The following is a 13,993-nucleotide window of genomic DNA, read 5'->3' as shown; positions in this document are numbered from 1 at the left end:
ATGCTGTGACAAACGACGTCTCCAGACATTGCTAAATATTCCCTGGGATAGAAAGCAAAATTGACCCTTGTTGAGAACAACTAACCTACAGGAGTTTATTGAAGCATCCAATATGGACAGGGGCTGGTTGATGGTGACTGAAAGGGAGATTGGCAGTAGACTGAAGGGTCTTATACACCAGGCTAAAGTTATGTTGAATGATTTGGGATATTTTACAGATAGTCTTAAATTTTTTATTCATATTAATTTGTAGTGCTTCTCCAAATAAACCCCTGCTTAATGCAGACATTACAAGCAGTTTAATACCACGTATATCAGAGATATTAATCAATTTCCAAGTGTGTCCTGGGAAAGGTTACTCCTAGCTTTCAGTACATATCTGGCTGTACAATTTCTCCTCCAACTGCTGTTTAATCCTATTTTAAGAAATTTCTTAGGTGTCACCATTGACACTACTTCATTCTGTTGCCTCCAGCAAAAGAAGGGCAAAAAAAGGAGCACAAAATTGAGCCAAGCAAGAACGGCACTCAATAACATTTTTAAAATAAATCATTGAATGGTTGCATGCACAGGCCTATTACATAATTAAGTGAGGGAAGGGGAGAAATTAAGGAAAACAGGGGAAAGAAAGAATGGTGGGGGAAAGGAGGAAGTCTTTCAATATAGTATTAAAAACATACCTCTTGTGTAGTTAGGAAATTGGCTCTAAACAAAACTAAGCAATGACATCCTTTTTGGAAAAGATATTTTTCCAAGGGGACTATTAAAGGTATTAACACTTGCTAGGCCATAAAAGCTCTGATATATTGCTGAAAAGTTAGTCTCACTATTTTATAGTTAAACCTTATATTCAATCCTTTAAAATGACTAACAACGAGGGCTTCCCTGGTGGTGCAGTGGTTGGGAGTCCGCCTGCCAACGCAGGGGGCGCGTGTTCGTGCTCCGGTCTGGGAGGATCACACGTGCCGCGAACCGGCTGGGCCCGTGAGCCATGGCCACTGAGCCTGCGCGTCCGGAGCCTGTGCTCCGCAACGGGAGAGGCCACAGCAGTGAGAGGCCCGCGTACCACAAAAAAAAAAAAAAAAAAAAAAGACTAACAACGAAAAAAGCAATGCTAAATTGAGAACTGCTAAACATGATCTTAAGGCAAAGGGCAACTTGTGCCTGAGTTTGAAAGACCTAAAATCATACATTTGGGATCACACTCAATTTTGTGTGCCTTTGAGTTGGTCCATCATTCGAACCAGAGCTTTGAGAGTCTAACACCATGAAGCCTGGTAAGGATAAAGGGATAGAAAATACAGCACAAACAAATTTCCTGCATTTTAAAGGCAGGGTTGCCATGCACATCAGGGTGTAAGGGGAAGGCAATGATGCTATAGAGACACAGCTCAAGGGAGACTTTTCGAAAGTAGGGTTGGATCAGTTTGATGTGAATGCCTCAGCTCACCTCAGGAAATTCTGCAAGAGAAAAGAGGGCAGCAAGAAGAGACATGTCTGGAGACATTTTCTCAGAAAGTTACATGGTGGCCTTCAGTAACCCATGGTGTCTCCCTCAAAGAAGCCTTTTGAATCCTTTGACTCTGGGGAAAGGATGCTATCACTTCCTGTTTTCTCAGAGAGGTAGATAAGGAAATTATGCAGTTGAGAACTGTATATAGTACAATGTGTTATATTAAATAGTTTCACAGTGGTTTTGTCTAGTTACTGTGCTTCTTGATTAATCACTTTTCCCAAATTTTTTATTGTGGCAAAATAAATATAATATTTACCATCTTAACCATCATTAATGTACAGTTCAGTGATATTAAGTATAGTCATAATGATGTGAAACTATCACCACTATCTATCTCCAGAACTCTTTTATCTTGTAAAAACTGAAACGCTATACCCATTAAACAATAAATTCCCCATTCCCGCCTCTCCCCAAATCCCAGGAATCCCAAATCTAATTTCTGTCTCTATAAATTTGACTAATCTAAGCACCTCATATAAGTGGAATCATATAGTTTTTGTCTTTTTGTGACTGGATTTTTTTCACCTAGCATAACATCCTCAAGGTTTATCCATGTTGTAGTATATGTTAGAATTTCCTTCCTTTCTAAGGCTGAGTAATATTCCATTGTACATATATACCACATTTGACCCATCATCACTTGTTGAAAATACTGTCTTTTCCCCCTTGAATGGTCTGTGTACCTTTGTCAAAAATCATCTGACTATATATATGTGAGGATTTATTTCTGGCTTTGCTATGCTATTTCATTAGTCTCTATTTCTATCTTTATGCCAGTACACAGTGTTTTGATTACTGTAGTTTTGTAGTAAGTTTTGAAATCAGGAAGTGGGAGTCCTCCAGCTTTGTTCTTCATCTTCAAGATTATTTTGGCTATTTGAGGTCCCTTGAGATTCTATGAGTTTTAGGATGGGTTCTTCTATTTCTGCAAAAAATGTCATTGGGATTTTGATATGGATTGCACTGAAATTGTAAATCAATGAAGGTAGTAATGTGAGGTGTACTACCTCACATTCCATCAACAGGAGATGTGTCCCCATTTATCTGTCTTTAATTTCTTTCAGCAATGTTTGGTAGTTTTCATTGTACAGGTCTTTCACATCATTGGTTATGTTAATGCCTAAGTATTTTATTCTTTTTTAATGTCACTGTATACGAATGGAATTTTTTGTAATTTCCATTTTCATATTGTTCACCGTTGGTGTATAGAAGTGCAACTGATTTGTGTGTTGACTTTATATATTACATCTTCTGTGAGCCTAAAGACAAACGAATAACTCTTTAGGTGCATTAGTATTGTAAATCATGTAGAAAACAAAAAGAACAGTGACAATGGTTTGTAATTGTATAATTACAATTTTATAATTGTAAATTTAAATCTATAATTGTAATTTAATTTAAATCTAATCTATAATTGTAGATTTTATAATTGCCCATGTATTTACCTTTATTTAGATCTTTATTTCTTCATATGGCTTTCAGTTACTGTCCAGTGTCCTTTCATTTCACCCTGGGAGGAGGGACTCCCTTGAGCATTTCTTGCAGGGCAGTCTAGCAGTGATAAAATTCATCAATTTTGTTTAGCTGGAAATGTCTTAATTTCTCCCTCTCTTTTAAAGAATGGTGTTGCCAGGTATAGGGTTCTTGTTTGTTTTTTTCTTTAAGCACTCTGAATATATCAGCCTACTGCCTTCTGGCCTCCAAACTTCTGATGAGAAATCTGCTCATAATCTTACTGAGGATCCCTTGTATGTAATGAGTCACTTCTAAGTCTGATTATAATGTGTCTTATGTGAGTCTCTTTGAATTCATCTTACTTGGAGTTCATTGAACTTCTTGGATGTTTACATTCATATCCTTCATCAAATTTGGGAAGTCTTCAGTCATTGTTCCAATATTATCTCTGCCCCTTTCTCTGTCTCTTCTTCTTCTGGGACTCCCACAATGTATATTGTTGGTCCACTTGATGGTGTTCCAAAGGTTCCTTAGGCTTTCTTCAATCCTAGTTTTTCCTGTTCCTCACATTCAATTTTTATTGTCCTATCTTCAACTTTGCTGATTTTTTCTTCTGCCTGCTCAAATCTGCATATGAATCCCTCTAGTGATTTTTTTTTCATTTCAGTTATTATATTTTCAGCTCCAGATTTTTTTTTGTTTCTTTTTAGGTTTTCTCTTTACTGATATTCCCATTTTATTCATACATTGTTCTCTTGACTTCCTTTCATGTCTTCCTTTAGTTCTTTGAGTATGTTTAAAACAGCTGTTATAAAAACTTTGTCTAGTAGATTTGTCATCAGATCTTCTTCAGAGATAGTTTGTTGATTTTTTTTCCCTTTAGGTCATACTTTCTTGTTTCTTTGTATGCCTTGTGATATATTTTGTTTTTGAAAAGTAGATATTTGAACCTAATGATGTTGTTAGGTCTGAAGATCAGATTCACCCTTTTCCCCAGAGTTTGCTGTTTTTTTGTCACTGATTTTGGTTTTCTGATTGTTAAAGGTTGTCTCTGTGTCAAGGATAAGACTAAGGTATAAACTTAAGGTCTTCTTAGGTCTTTTCTGAGCCTGCAACTTTCCCTGGGCAAGTGCAGTCACTTACTAATTTTATCCATAGATGCTTTGTTATGGTTGGCTTTGAATGTCCTAATCTTTAATGTTTGGCTTCCAAATGTGCAAAGAGAAGAAAATAAGTGGAGAAAAGGGTGCCAGTCCTTAAAGTCCCCCTGGAAGTTACTTCAGCCAGATGGGGAGGGGCTTGCAACAATGTGGGGAGGTACAAAAAAAATGGCTGCTTGCTTCTTTGTCTGCATCTCTGTGGTCAAAATACCAATTGGTGATCAAACACAGATTCCTGATATGTGAAGGACGTCATTTTTTCCACACTTTGACTCCCTCAAGCTGTGTACAGGTTGACCTGGAACACGTGCACAGCTGCCTAACATGGGGCTGGGGTGGAAGAATGGGTAGCTACTACTGTGCTAAGAGCTGAAATTGACCAAAATTAACTGCAATTTACACTATCCTTGAAAGTTGTAAACCTTAAGTAGACGCCAGAGTCCCACAATACTTACATCAGACACATTCTGGTAGTGCGACTGTTGTCTAGTGGGAGACAGATTCCTGGTACTTCCTACTTCACCATCTTAGCATCGTCCTTGATTAATCTATTTTTATACATATTAAAATATTTTATTCTTATTTCATACAAGTATATATCACATTATACTTGATTAAATATTGTGTCCATGACCCTGCAACAAAGTGTTTGCAAATTCCCTTCTTGGCTGGAAGCATGACTCCAGTGTTTTTTGTTTTGGGGGGTTTTTTCAGTATTATTTCCACAGGAAAATCATTCATTTGAGCATGAAATACCTTAGTCAGAAACAAAACCTATAGTAATAACAAGATACTTAGCCAATTGTTACTTCATTTTACCAGTTTTTAAAATAATAAAGTGTATATTTTTAGAACCTAAAAGAAGCATGTGACCCATCTTTCCAGACTTGACCTCCTGCTTTTTATCAAAGATCCTTAGCCCCTTAGAAATTAAAGTTTGAAAGAGTTTAAAATCAAATGTGTATAATAAGTTGAATGTAGGTTGTTATCAAATAAATTATTTATTTTACCTTATGTTTGTGGATTATCAAAGTAATACCTGACCATCATAGAAAATTTGACAACAAAAAACTATACAAGCCAGAGAAAAATCTCTCCAATTCCACCACTCTTAACATTTTGACACAGAAAAAAGTCACCTCGGATCATAGTACTAACATTTTAATGTAGTTCCTTTCACTATTGTTCTATCGCATTTTCTTTGCATTGTTGAGATATTGTTTACTTTATTCTGCTTTAAGGTTTGTTTGATACTATATGATAATAACTTCAAGTTTTTGTAACTCTTCTGGAAAGTCCTTGTTAATGGCTAAATAGCACTCCTTAAATGATTATGCAAGGTTGAAAATAAATCAAAAAGAATTTAACTTTTAAAAATATTAATAGTACTAAAATAGCAAGCATTTGTTAAAATTATTGACTTGGATCTAAATGTACCAATATGAAAAAATTCTGTAATATTCTCAAATGAATAAACAGTATCATACGTAAGATGATCCATTTGCGATTAAAGAATACATACGTGAGCATACCTAATGCACATGTAAACATATAGTCAATGGAAAGGAAGGATACATCTCAAATGCTAAGAGCATTTACCTCATGAATGGAATAGAAACTTTTACAATGAAAATGTATTATTATACTTAATTGAAAAAATTTTAAGTATTTTAAAACAAAAGTAAATGTTCACGGCAAAAGCTTAAGACGATATAAAAGGTTATGAAAATAACTCATTCCCGCCACTCAAAGAATCACTACTATTTTAACATATAAATTTCTAAATATAAGGTTTTGCACACACACTGCATGTTATTTCTTATAAAAATTGTATCACACAAACCCTACATTTATCACTTCTATGCTGTGTATATTTCCATATTAATCAATTTTATAGCTAAATATAATCTATTTAAATTTTCCCTATTTATGGTTACATTATTTTTTTGCCTTATAAACAATGATATAGCACCATATACTTAAACCAAGAACTTTGCATTTGTGTGCAATCATTCCCCTTTATGAAAGTAATCTACCAGAATTTCTCCTAAAATGGTTTACTATTACTTAGCCTACATAAGGATAACTTCTCTTTATGCTTTTTTCCTCTGGGGATCCAGTTAAATTTGATTTCATTTGTCAGTAAAATGTGTTTAGTTTTTTTTTTATCTTCTGACATATATATCCCAAATAAAAATTCTTATTCAAAGTGGCTGGAATGGAGTAATTTCCAAGGACTCAATTTTGAAGACATCATGTTTCATACTTTGCATAGGCTATTTGAGTTTCCCTTTCTAACTATTATAAAATAATCTTAATTATAGGAAAATAGTTAATTTCAGAATTCAAATCCATATTAATTTTAGACAATTGGTGGCCTGAAAATATTTTAGCATGATAAACACAAAGGTTAAAAGACAGCTGTTCTGAATAAGGAATGAGAAATACTTTTGGAGATTTAAAGTATAAAAACATATCCATTATCATGTATTGTGAGCTTTGCACTTTTGAGCAGATACAGCATGGATTAGATAAACTCTAAGGTCCTTTCCGACTAACATTCTATCATTTTATGACCAATATGCTTGTCTTTCAGTGTTTTTAAAACACATCCTGGGATATGCTTGTCCAGTTACGTTAGAGATGGTCAGATCTTGATCTGTTTATCTGTGCGCAAAAATAATGATTCATTTATCAGGAATGAAAGGAAATAAAGTTTGTGAACTAAATCATTAAGCAACATTTTCAGGTCAGTAGTTTTAATCCCTTTATGCACAAATATGTTTTTGAGTTTTGTTACAAATTTTCTGTAGAAATTTCTCCATCGTGTATTACCATGCATTGATAAAAGAACTTAATCTCACTAGAAACAATTATTCAACTGTGGCAAAGTATGGCAACTTTTAGTTCTTGGGGTTTGCAGAGCTATTTGCCTCTTTACTATCTGACCACAAATTAATGTGATAAAATCTATTGACTAAATTATATGTATGCTAAATCTATTTAGAAGAACTCGTCTGATTTTCCAACACTTGTTTTGTCTAGTTCCTCTGTTGATTCCTGTCACTTTTCCCTGCTTTTACTGTTCTTTTGCTGGTAAATCTGCTTCCTTAGTTTATGTAAAATAACCTGGGTAATGACACTTAAGGTCCTCTGAGTTAAAATACTTGTACTTAGTGATATTTATTTGCTGCTCAGGTATAGATTTCACTTATCCTTTGTTTTATTCTATATTCTAAATTTTGATGTTACTGGCCAAAAGGAGTGAGATTTTAAAGTGTTCTTTAATTTCCTCAGGAAAAACAATGTGTATTACAGTATCTCCAGCACTCACCATTATGAATCATTTTATGATGGTATTTTAAAAGCAAAGCTGTTTTATAGACATAGATGTAGTAATAAGGAATCTCACAGCATACTGCAAAGGGTGTAGGGGAGAAAGGGGACAATTACTAGGTCCGTTGCCATCTTATCAACACAAGAACATACTCCAGCAAGTTTCCCCCTCTCTCCCATTACACTGATTTTTTTCTTTCTACTTAATCATTCCTTTGCATATATAAACATTCCGTTATTCTTTCATCTTAAAAAAATGTTTTAATCCAACTTTCCTCATCACCACTCTCCCATTTCTCAGTCTCCCTTTGGAGCAAAATGCCTCAAAAATTGTCTATACTCAATGTTTCCCTTTCTTTTATCCCATTCTTCCTTCCTTTGGTCTGGCTTTTGCCCTCCACCTCTCCATTAAAACTACTCCTGGTAAAATTGTCCAATGTTTTCAGTGTTGCTAATTCCTATAGTCAATCTGAGTCTTCATTTACTCAGCATAGCATCAGCATTGGACAAATTTAATCTCTCCCTCCTTCTTTGTACAATTTCTTACCTTGGATTCAAAAACATTTCCCTCATTGTTCCTTGCCAGTCTCTTTGCTTGTTCTATTTTATTACCATGAATCTCTTTGTTTTGGAATGCTGTGGGACTCAGATTATCATCTGCACTCATTCCATTGTCTATGCCATTTATTCTACTGGTCTTAGATACTGTTTCTATGAGGATGACTCCCAAATTCATATATCTAGTCCAGATATGTCTCCAAATTCCAGAATCATATATCCAACCATCAACTCAACATATCTTCTTTAAAGTCTAATTGACATGTCAAACCTCACATATCCAAAACTGAACTTCTTCTCATCCTCCCCGAAACCAGTTTTCTCCAGCCCTCCCTACCTGAGTTTAGGGTGATGCCAACCATCAAATTCCACAAGCCAGAAGCCTTAGAGTCATCATTGTCTCCCATACTCCACAGCCAATCTGTCAAAGAAGTATCTTTGTTTTTGCTGTTATTCTTCTTTCAAAATATAGCCAAAAAACAAGTAAAAGGAAAAAAAAAGTCAAAGACTAAAACTAATTTCAAAAAATAAATGATAAAGGTGTAAAGTTTTAGACTGATCAAAAAAAAGAGAGAAAATCCAAATTACCAGCATCAGGAATGAATTGGTACATATTCTGCAGACGCTAAAATAAGAAAGATATTAGGTATGATTCTATGCCAAAATATTACACAATTTTTTTAAATGGGCAGATTCTTCAAAAAAAAGAAAAAAAAATCTTACTACAACTAACAAGAAAAAAATGGAAAAACCTGTCAAAAACTTTTCCACAAAGAAACCTTCAGGCACAGTTGGCTCCACCACTGAATGCTTCTAAACATTTGAGGTAGAAAAACAAATTTTATACATACTCTTACAATAAGAAGAAAAGAAATAACATCTACCAACTCTTTGTTTTCTTTCTGAGGCTGGCATAATATTAAAGCCCAAATCTTTGAAGACATCACAGAAAAGGAAATGAGCCTATCTCTCATAAACATAATTTCAAAACCCCAAAATTTTAGCAAACTAAATCTAGTGATATCACTCTTTCAATTTTGTCTGAGTGTTCTAACTAATGCTATTAGTTAAGAAAAATAAATAGTTATAAGGATTGGAAAGGAAGAGATGAATATACCATTCTTCACAGAAGACATGATCATGTCTATAAACAAACTAGTAGAAATAATTTTACAAAGATACTTGAAAAGGTCAATATAAAAAGTTTTTCTATATACCAACAAAAATAATATAATATTTTATAAATATTCTGCTTACAATAGTCTCAAAAACATCAAATATCTGGGGAAAATTTTAATGAAAAGTGTGCAAGCTCTATAAAACAAAAATTACAAAATCTTGAGAGAAATTAAAGAGGACCTCAATAAATGCAGGCACAAACCATGTTCATGGATTGAATCACTCAGTATTGTAAAGATACTCCTCAAATTGGTTTTTAGGTTCAATACAATTTAAACCAAAATGCAAGCAATTTTTCTATGGAAATTCACAAGTTAATTGTCCATAGAAGTGCAAGGGGCAAAGCCTAGGAGATCTCCAGGAAGAAAAAAGCTGAGTTGCAAACTATCAGAAAAATATCAAGTGTAATTATAACAAAATAAAATTTAAGACGGTGAGGTATTTGTGTTAATATAAACAAATGGACCAATGAAGCAGAATAGAGAGCCCAGAAACAGACCCATACATAGCATCTGACTCATGACCAAGGTGACAAAGAATACTGTTTACATCTGATTCATGACAAAGAATCATGAATATTCTCAATAAATGATGTTGGGTCAGTTAGACCAGTTTGAAAACTGAACCTTGACCTTTACTTCACTCCCTAAGCAAAAATCAATTCCAGGTAGAACATTAAGCAAATGTGACTGTTAAAACAATACAGATATTAGAAGACGACGTAGGATAATATTTTTATGACCTTGCGGTAGGCAAAGATGTCTTAAATAGAGTATAAGAAGGCACTAACTATAATTAAATGTCTTAAAAGTTAAGAACTTCTCTATTCCAGCATTACTTACAATGTGCAAGACATAGAAACAACTTAAGTGTCTGTCGACAGATGAATGGATAAAGAAAATGTGGTATACACATACAATGGAATATTATTCAGGCATAAAGAAGAAGGAAATTCTGCCATCTGTGACAACATAATAAACTTGGAGGGCATTATGTTGAGTGAAATAAGTCAGACAGAGAAAGACAAATACCATATGATCTCACTTATATATGGAATCCAAAAGATAACCCTCATAGAAACAAGATAGTGTGGTGGTAGCCAGCGGCAGGGACAGGGTGTGGTGTGGCGGAGGGAGGATGAATGAAGGTTATCAGAGGGTATACATTTTTACTTGTAAGGTAAGTTCTAGGGATCTAATGTACAGCATGGTGACTACAGTTAGCAGTACTGCATTATATACTTAAAGTTCACTAGGAAGTAGATCTTTAAAGTTTTCGCTATACATTCAAAAAAAAAAAAAGATTACTGAAGTGATGGATGTGTTAATTAACCTGATTGCAGTAATCATTTTACAATATATATGGATACCCAATCATGTTATATACCTTCAACTTACACAATGTTATACGTCAGTTTTATCTCAATGAAGCTGGCGGGGAAAAGAGAATCTAGAACAGATTCTGACACTCAGAAGTATATAATAAAAAAATAGGAAGAAGAACTCTTAAAATCACAGCATTAAAACAGTGAAAAGACAAGCCACAGAATAGGAGATGTCTGCAATAAATATATACAATGGACTGTGCATTAGTTTTCTGTTGCTACCATAATAAATTACCAAAAAGCTAACAGCTTAAACAACACAAATTTACTGTTTTACAGCTCCATAAATGAGGATTTGATGTGGCTCTTACTGGGCTAAAATCAAGGCATCAGGAAGGCTGGGTTTCTTTCCGGAGGATCTAAGGGAGGATCTATCTTCTTGCTCATTCGGGTTGTTGGCAAAATTTAGTTTATTGTGGTTATAGGATTAAGGTCCCCATTTCCTTTCTGGCTGTCAGCTGAGAGCCATGCCCAGCTTCTTAAGGCTGACACATTCCTTGGCTCACAGCTCCCTTCTTCCATCTTCAAAGCCGGCAGTGGTGGGTCAAGTCCTTCTCATGTCACACCTCTCTGACCCTCTCTTCTGCCTTGCTCTTCCACTTTGAAGGACTCATGATTAGACTGGCCTCACCTGGATAATCCGGGCTACTCTGTCTCAAACTCCTTAACCTTAATCACATCTGCAGAGTCCCTTTTGCCATGAGAGGTAACATATTCACAGGTGCCAGGGAATTGAATGTGGACACTTCTGAAGACCATTAACCTGCCTACCGCAGATTCATATATAGAATATAAAAATAACTTTTATAAATCAATACGGGAAAAAAAGACAAACCAGTAGGAAAAAATGGACAAGAATTTTAAACTGGTACTTTACAAAAGAAGACATCTAAATGACTATTAAACTAATGAAACGTCTTCAAATTTCTAGCCAACAAGGAAATGACAATCACAAAGGAATTCTTCCCCCTATGCTCCAGAATAACTATAATGTGAAATAAAGAGAGTCCCAGTATTTTTGAGGATATGTAATAATTAGAATTCCATTCTTACTGATAGACATGTAAATTGGTATAATCACTTTGGCAAACTCTTTGGCAGCATCCACTAAATTTGAACAAAAGCACACTCTGTGACCCTGTAATTCCACTACTAAGTATACGTGAAATTTAAAAATGCCTCTATGCATTCATTGGGAGAAGTACAAAAACGTTCATAAGAAGCACTATTTATAGTAGTCCAAAAGTGGCAACAAATCAAATGTTTATCAAGTGGAGAATGGATAAATAAAGTGTAGCATCATCATATAATAGAATACCAGCCAGGAATAAGAATGTAGGAACTGCAAATACAATTCACAAACATAATATTAAACGAAGTATACCAGATACAGAGAGTACATAATTTATGATTTTTTTTTTTAACCATAAAGCTAATCTTTGGTGTTATGAGTCAGCATAGAGATTTTCCTTGGTGGGAAGTATGACTGGGAGATGACAGAAGGGAAGGATTATGGGTATTAGTAATAGTAAGTTTCTTCATCTGAATGTCTATTAAATTGGTGAGCCTACTTTGTGAAAATTCAGTAATTTGTGCTCTCATGATTTGTGCGATTTGTGCATTTTCTGTACTTGTTATACATCAGAAAACTTCTTTGCCTAAATTCTGCAATGGCTCCCCAGTTTTCAACAGTAAAACCCAAAATCCTTATAATGGATATATGCCCTACATACCCTGGCTCTCCATTATCTTCTTTAATTTTTATTGAGATATAGCTGATTTATAATATTAGTTTCACATGTACAACGGAAGTGGGTCTGGAAGGATCTAAGGCAATGTGGTATACCACTGTCCAGACCCCAGAAGACAACAGCTAGCAGGGATAGCTGACTGTGACCATGCAGGAATGAAGCCTGGTGCTGCTAGGACTTTGAATTTTCAAGTCAGAAAATCATATCTTTAAGTAAAGTCTTCCAATGTTTAATCATTGGCAACAAGCTAAAACAATTTTTTAAATGGCCAAAGTGTACCCTGTGTGGTCCACCAGTTGAGAATCTTTCCTGTCTCATATATAAAAATTTATGAATCTATTGTATTTAATTTATATCCTAAGCCTCCAACAAAAAGAGAAATGTAAGCCAAATTTCAATATAAAAGTATTACAAAGATCTGGAATCATTAGACAAAATAATCTTAGCTCTTGCTTAGCAGTGATTTGTTTTCAGGGGACGCAATTAGAAAAGTTCATGAACAACAGCAAATGGCATCAAAGATGATATTATTAGAGTCGTCTGAATAAATTAACAGGACCAAAGCGTTTACTATTTCATCTTCTAGAATGGAAACCTTTACTTTCACACAGATACCAAATGGTAATGTCTCTACTTTTTTTCGCCCAAACACAAACATACAAGTGGCCACACCCTCTGCAGAAGAGCTGATCTGTTCTCATTAATCCAACCCACCCTCATCCCCAAAATTGCCACCTGGCTCAAGATCTGGTCTCACCAGGATTGTGAAAATGCACACAACCATTCTGAGGTCCTCAGGTGCTTACACTGTAGATCTAAGACAATCATTTTGCCACCTTGTCTTAGTATTTGCCTTTTCTCTGAGTTATTGATTTGCTCTCCAGATCAATCCAAGAGAAATATGCCTTTGTAGAAATGCTTATTATCTTTTCAGTGGGTTTCTAGTGGAAGTTTGAATTCTCTAAACTGGACTGCTGGTCCAAGCATGATTCAATCTTATCCATATTGAACGTGACGTGATTCTAAACGGACCATTTATTTGCTCGCGCAGAAATAATCTAAGTAGGAGGTAGAAAAGCAACATAATCAGAAGTAAAAATGCTCATGTTATTATCCCAAATACACATGTTGATGATAACCATTCTGGGCAGTTTATTTTGCTCTCTCTCCTTGTTTTCAAGGTTGTAGCTCAATGACAGACCACTCCTTACTAAAAATAAACCATTTGTCTTTCAGAAAATTAACTAATTATGTCCCAGGTATGTGTGAGGCTGTATTTCTCACAGAATAAAATCTCTACGAACTTTCTTCAGAAGTTCTAGAGAAAACTAAGATGCTCAAACAACTATCTTGTGTGTGTCTGTGTATATATATTCAATATACTATTCATAATATATATCCCAACTCAAGAATAGAAGATATGTGTTTCATTACCAGTGGTGGTGCAAGATATAATTTTAAAACTCCATTCTTTCATTGTATTAAGTTTCTTTAAAAATATATATCTTTTTCATAATCTTGAGAGGACTAAGGATAAAGTTTTAGAAAATAAAAATCAAAGATGTATTGTGATCATTCTTTCTTGAGAAAAACAGTTCAGCATTTTTTTTGAGTAGGAGATGAGTTCGATTGGTGATAAGAATGAGGCCTCTGG

The sequence above is a fragment of the Physeter macrocephalus genome, chromosome 10, assembly GCF_002837175.3.
Source record: "Physeter macrocephalus isolate SW-GA chromosome 10, ASM283717v5, whole genome shotgun sequence".
Taxonomy (NCBI): Eukaryota; Metazoa; Chordata; class Mammalia; order Artiodactyla; family Physeteridae; genus Physeter; species Physeter macrocephalus.
The sequence above is the reverse complement of the archived record's forward strand: the minus strand, read 5'-3'. Positions refer to the sequence as shown.